This window comes from Schistocerca nitens, chromosome 2 (genome assembly GCF_023898315.1).
Source record: "Schistocerca nitens isolate TAMUIC-IGC-003100 chromosome 2, iqSchNite1.1, whole genome shotgun sequence".
NCBI lineage: Eukaryota > Metazoa > Arthropoda > Insecta > Orthoptera > Acrididae > Schistocerca > Schistocerca nitens.
Window position 1 is genome coordinate 666081014 of NC_064615.1, and position 4909 is coordinate 666085922.

The 4909-nt window shown below is 40.7% G+C and overlaps 1 non-coding gene across 1 annotated transcript; it reads left to right on the top strand.

Annotated features, from left to right (window-relative positions):
• The first annotated feature begins 551 nt into the window (after window positions 1–551).
• Trnas-aga (transfer RNA serine (anticodon AGA)) lies at window positions 552–633 on the top strand. Its single transcript has one exon. It is a non-coding gene; the product is annotated as a tRNA-Ser (tRNA).
• Window positions 634–4909: the final 4276 nt, after the last annotated feature.

The following is a 4909-nucleotide window of genomic DNA, read 5'->3' on the forward strand; positions in this document are numbered from 1 at the left end:
TAATAATGGCTAAGATTGCATGTTGTTGCGCTTAAGCGTACTCGGTTAAGTTTCCATTTACAGCATCAACATGGTGAAACATTCTGAGTACACAAAAAGGCGGGCAAATGACTTACACTGCCGCATTTTATCAAATTTGCACCCATTCAAGAATCCCCTGTACTACATGGTGTGCTAAACTGGGAGTCAGTGAGGGGTGCGGGTAGGAGGAGGGGGGGGGGGGGCGAGGCGTGAGCAGGATGTTAAACTAACGTCCCTTCTTGGCTTTACAGGGGGATGGCCATGTGGAATTATCCTGGTAATCGCCCCAAGTGGTGAACGGAAGCCGTTAAAAAGTTGAATGAGGTTGGATGGCCAGATAGCGACTTGAATTCAACTCCTTCCATATTAGAAGACTGATCACCACATCATTCGATCACCAATATGATCATAAGGTAGAGAGGAAAAAGATAGATAAAGCATGAGAGAGAGAGAGAGGGAGAATGGGGGGGAGGGGGGTAGAGAGACACATGGATGTAATATTTCCCTTCAAGAACGCATGTTTGCCAACGGCAGTCGTGGCCGAGTGGTTAAGGCGTCTGACTAGAAATCAGATTCCCTCTGGGAGCGTAGGTTCGAGTCCTACCGACTGCGAAAATTTTTTTCTCCCTCATGCAGTTCATAATAATTATCTGAGTACACATTTTGTAATTTTAGGCCTGTCTTCTTTAGTATCAGTAACACAGCAGTTACGCCGTCTGTTACGACTATATGACGTCTCATTTGGACTAAACGCGTTTAGCACTATCTAGAGTGTCACTGTAACAATTATTGTTTTGTTTAAAATCGGTTTAACGCGGTCACGAACAGTTTTCATCTTTAAAGCTACTTTTTCGTACTGACGGTTTGTTGCTCTTACCTTATTTCCATGTATTCTCGTACACACATGCGTCCGATTTTTAAATACTGCACTGCGTTAGCCACAACATTCTCTCTTTTGCATGTTTTCTATATCCAAATTCATCTCGTGCTTACGTGAACATCGTTTGTTTCGATAGCGCGGAACATATTCATATTTTGCCTTGTTTTTGTAATAGTGGCAATGTGGCTATTGTCGCGTTTGCTGTTCAGATCTTTGTTTCTATGTCTACAGACTTTTTTATTTTGCAGTGTATGTGAGTGAACTTATACGATTTTTAAAAATCTCGTATACTTGCATATTGTCTTTGTGGGAATTTGGAAAAGGGGTGTACGTGGGTTGGTGTGAATTTTTTTTGGTGTGTGTGTGTGTGTGTGTGTGTGTGTGTGTGTGTGTGTCGTAACTTACGCGCGCACGCGTGCGCGCGCGCTTGTGTGTGTGTGTGTGTGTGTGTGTGTGTGTGTGTTATTACTTTGTTGAACCTGTTTATATGGGTTGGCTGATTGTGCGATGTCTCTGCCTGGCTTAGGTGATAATGTTTTTATAGTTGTTAGAACGGGTTACTGTGTATCTACTAAATGTTAACAAGTTTACATAACGTTTGATTGCTGATGTTTGTTTGAATGTACCTGTATTTCTTTTGCGCGACTGCGGGTAGAATTGTTTTTTTTTTCTTTCTTGTATTGTCAGGAGATGTTTATTGTTACTGAACCTGATTATTTTCGTGTCTGTTGTAGTTGTGGAAGCGCTCCCTAAACGGTCAATAATATTGCCAGTGATACTGGGCAATAATTTTGTGTCTCGGAATGTTGGACGACAAAGATGATGATGTTATGATAATTGCTCCACTTTATTGAAAGCTGTAAAAAAATAGGTGGATGCGAAATTTGTTCAAGGGGCGTCAAAAATCAAACGCGAAAACTTGCTGGGAGAATTGAGGTTGGAAAAAAAGGTCATCATAACTTTTTACGTGTGTATGGGCCAGTGTTTGTTATATCACTAAAAATGGTTGTCCCTTTAAATAGACACTTGCTCTACCCCCATCCCTTGGAATATGGAGGTACGGCGTTTTTATTCATTACACTTCTAGAAGTGATATCCCATCATTACGATAAAATATAGCACTACATGGCTGACAGCAGTGAGAGAACGCTATGACCTAAGTATCAAATTAATCTACCTAGAACAAATATTGGGTGAATAACCATCAGTACTCTGGTATAATAAATGTTTCATGTCACCTGGAAAATGTAATTCTTGTGGCAACAGAAGTCTCGAAACTGAGTGACTTATTTATATAAAAAATTGCAGTTTTAGTCTTCCTCCCCACCCTCGCCCCAGTATAAGTTTCTACAGATATCCCTATCCCCATGATCAAAAAACAAAATACTAGACCGAGAGACGCAGTTCCACGAATTTGGCGCTAATGTAGTACCGCAGACCATGCGATCTGTGCTACAGGCAATTCTTCCGAAGACGTAAATTTTACAAGTCCAATTTTACGTTAATGTATTTGAGGCATGGTTATAAAACCTATCATGCAATAATATTTTCAAGCAGAGCCGTATATTTCAAAAGTTTTCGATGTTCTCAGCATTACTGTGCAACCTCTGTCTCACCCCTACACATTCAGTATTATTGCACATTCGGAAATATTGCGCAATAATGTTGACCGTATAAGGGTCATTACGAGGTGGTAGTCCTGTTTTCAAACTCACACACACGCAACAACCACACGTAAAAGATAAATAATAAATAAAATCATACACACTCACCCACAGATACAAGTTACGGCATATTAAGCAACTTTACCTCACCCCCCCCCCCCCCCGCATCCCCCAACAAACTGCCACAAAAAGTGGACCTCTATACTATCATGACTGTCAAATTTTATTAAGGTCGGAGCTGTCAAGGCTCCTAGGAAATGAGAGAACCTGTATTAAGAATAATGCTAAGACGATACACGAGGGGTGGTGTCAGATAGGCTTAGGAAGCAGGCCAGAGAACCCTACAATGTAAGACATGTTGACAGCTAGCCGACAAAGCAGCCGTGCTGTAACTGCTGGTGAGTACAACAGCCTCAGGATTTTTAAAGGCGCCAAGGTGATTCTACTCAGCAAAAGTTGTACATTCGAACCAGTCGGAAGCTTCTGGAAAAATCCCACTCCTTAGGAAGACCTTCAGAAGAGTCAGGGGAAAGCAAAATTACTAGAGAAACTCGCTTAAGAGCACAAAAAGTAAGCATAAAGGCGGTTATTGCTTGGGGCCAAGGCAGTCGGTGTGATGGGTTAGGAGGAGTCATGACCAGGACGCGTTTAGGAGCAGTACTGCTGCCGAGTTTCAAAGTCATTATAGATTTACTCTTCGATGCTGGTGCAGTAAAACTACGCGAAGTCTGTAGACATCTGAGGGAGGGCAACTGAGTTTCCAGTAAGTATCCAGTAATAGTTATTATTTTGAGTTATCCGCCTCTTAAAGAAGAATAAGCAGTTAAGAGTTTGTTTCTGGTAGCAAAGAGTAGTATCTGATATCTTCTGTTTGTCAGAATATAAGGAACTAAAGCTATCCCGCATTGTCTCCTAGAGTACGGTATCCGACCGCATACGTGAGAAAGAGTAATAAATTGTTCATTTGTGTGGTCATATTGTCCGTAGTTGCTTTACAGTTCCTGGATGTGTTTTCGTTCCGTCGTTGGATCTGAAAGAAAGTGCGTGATTTTCTCACCAGGCGCGTTTCGCTTTATTGAAGTAAAACATCATTGGTCACCACAGATGCTTCACGTCAATAAAGCGAAGCATGTCTGGGAGAAAAACATGCATTTTCTTGTAGTTGTAACGATGGAACAGAAGTACCCTCAGGAACGACGAGTAATAGTTAATGGGTTTCTGTCTGTCAGAATATAAAGCGAAACAATCACTCTCGATTGTCTCCTATTGTGTAGAAGATATTTGATTGTGTGGTGTCAGAACGAGTTCCAAGCAGAGTCCTCGTGTCTGTTCGTGAAAGGTAGACCTCAGGAACCTGGAATTGCTAAAAAGGCGTGAATTACAGAGTGATAGGGTGCACGCACTAATTTGCAAAGCTATGCAGCCATTGTAATAAACCTTTCCAAATTAAGGTTAAACTATTTGGAAAATTAATAATAGTTACCTTTTTGCGCCCTTCTCATTTCTTCCTCTAGAATCACCTGTGCTTAACGTCTTAAGAGACTTTAGAACCTCTCACTGTGTTAAACGTCAATAGAACTCAACACAGTCTATGTGCGTGAAAATTCTTCACCTAACCCAGCGCGTCCAACCAATGTCCACGTTTTTCACACGACCGATGAATACTGGCATGGGGAAGTTGCGTGTCAATTGCGTGCATATTGTCCTGAATATATAACCAAATAAATCAAAAGCATACGCACACATACACCCAGAAAGAGTCGGAAGCATATAAACTCACAGCTGAATAGCAGACCCCACGATATATATGACGCGCAGTCACAAAATTAAAACAAAAGACAATCGCATTCTGCGTTATCGAAACAGACAAATGTCACGTAACAATGAGGTCAAGATGGGTACAAAAAAACATGCACGATAAAATATTGTGGCTAGTGGAGTACAGTGCATTAAAAATCTGATGCCTGATAAGAGCAGAAAGGAGGTAACATAGAAGCAAGAAACTTGAATACGAGAAAAGAAATTTTAAACATGAGAACTGTTTGTGATGTCGTTAAACAGATTTGTAAGTAAAACGACAGTTGTTACTGTGACCACTGATGATGCTTTAAATAAAGCAAAACGCATTTGGTCCAAATAAGACTTTATACAATCTCAACAGACAGCATAACTCCCGCATTGCTTGCCGAGTATAGATGCTGAATGCAAATACAGAAACCATACATACCTTGTATGTAATACATGTTAATATATTTTTCCCTATTATATATTGACTGAAATATTTCGTATTTAAGAGGAACGTCCACAAACTGAGTCTTTTCTGGTACTTGGTTACGTTGCAAAC